Source organism: Tasmannia lanceolata, unplaced genomic scaffold, assembly GCF_043159265.1.
Source record: "Tasmannia lanceolata isolate RefF3 unplaced genomic scaffold, GAP_Taslan_0.1 ptg000080l, whole genome shotgun sequence".
Taxonomy (NCBI): Eukaryota; Viridiplantae; Streptophyta; class Magnoliopsida; order Canellales; family Winteraceae; genus Tasmannia; species Tasmannia lanceolata.
In genome coordinates, this window is record NW_027518757.1 from 230,001 (window position 1) to 231,814 (window position 1,814).

Consider the following 1,814-nt stretch of genomic DNA (forward strand, 5'->3'; position numbering starts at 1 on the left):
TGTGTGCAAGGCTAGTGTGCAAGGCTTGTATGCAAGGCTAGTGTGCAAGGCTGGTGTGCAAGGCTTGTGGGCAAGGCTGGTGCGCAAGGCTAGTTCCCAAGGGTTGTGTGCAAGGCTAGTGCCCAAGGCAAGTGCGCAAGGCTCGTGCCCAAAGCTAGTGCGCAAGGCTTGCGTGCAAGGCTACTGCGATGGGCCAGTGCCCAAGGCTTGTGAGCAAGGCTTGTATGCATGGCTTGTGTGCAAGGCTAGCGTCCAAGGCTTGTGCGCATGGCTTGTGCGCAAGGCTTGTGTCCAAGGCTTTTGTGCAAGGCTCGTGCGCAAGGCTAGTGTGCAAGGCTTGTGCGCATTGGCAGGTAGCCCACCAGCATGCACGATCCAAATGCCACTCACGCGACAACACGGTGCCAAGCCGGGCATGGTGTGCACTCAAAACCAATCAACGGACAGAGGTCATGCGTCATGGGGGGGATCTAGCAAGGCCATGGGGAAGGTCATGGAGGACCTTGGAAGCAAGCGCAAGACGAGAGCGAATCGAACAAGGGGCCAGGACGGGGCCTTGTGCCCATGGTCTTCGCAAGACAGCGTCCAAGGCACCCGAAAGCCCAAGGGAACCCAAACCCGGCCGACACTTGCAATCGCACATGCTCTCTGCAACACACCATCAATGCCGCCCAACGGGGCCAGCACGAGCAGTCCTCCGCGGTCCCCTGGCCCTGCGCACGTTTGTCTTCGAAACCGAGCATCAATGCCACAGAAAGTGCCGGGGCGCCAGCTGGAGCCATCATCCGCGTTGCCATGGCTCGCTTGGCCTTGGCTTGCCAGGCCCCGACACGAGCAATCGCGCATTTTCTTTGCAACCGACCATCAATGCCGCCCAACGGGGCCAGCACGAGCAGTCATCCGCGGTCCCCTGGCCCTGCGCACGTTTGTCTTTGAAACCGAGCATCAATGCCACAGAAAGTGCCGGGGCGCCAGCTGGAGCCATCATCCGACGTGCCATGGCTCTGGTCCCATGGTCTTCGCAACCGAGCATTCGTGACACCCGCGGGGCCAGGACACCAACCCTTCCGACACGAGCATTCGCGCATGTTCTTTGGCCACACAACGGCGCCAGCACGAGCAAAATCATCCGCGGTGCGGTGGCCTTGCACGGCCTTTTGTCTTTGGAACCAACCATCAGTGCCACGGGAAGTGCCGGAGTCCCGGCATCCGCGGTGCCAAGTCATTGCGCCCTTGGTCTCTGCAGCGGGGCATGCCGGGCACTCCCAACCATTGCAAGCAAGCAAGCAAGCAAGAAAGAAAGTAAGTAAGTAAGTAAGTATTACATATAGGGGCGGGACATGCGGGGAGATCTGCGAAACGTGCATTACGGGGCACACGCGTACCTACCGGGGCATACCGACCCCTATTGGGGCACACGTGTGCATATCGGGGCATACCGGGCCTATCGGGGCACACGCGTACATACCGGGGCATACCGAGCCCTACTGGGGCACACGTGCGCATATCGGGGCGTACCAAGCCTATCGGGGCATACGCATGTATCCCAAGGCATACCGAGTCTATCCGGGCATACGCGTTCATACCGGGGCGTAACGGGCCTATCGGGGCATACTTGGGCATATCCGGGCAAAAAATGCCCAAAACTTGCGCAACCTTGGCAACCGTGGTCCATTCCTCTCTATATGCCTAGCCTTGCCAACCGTGGTCCATTCCTCACTATATGCCATGGCCTTGTGCCCATGGTCTTCCCAAGACAGCGTCCAAGGCCCCCGGAAGGCCAAGGGAGCCCAACCCAGCAATGCCCTGCTATG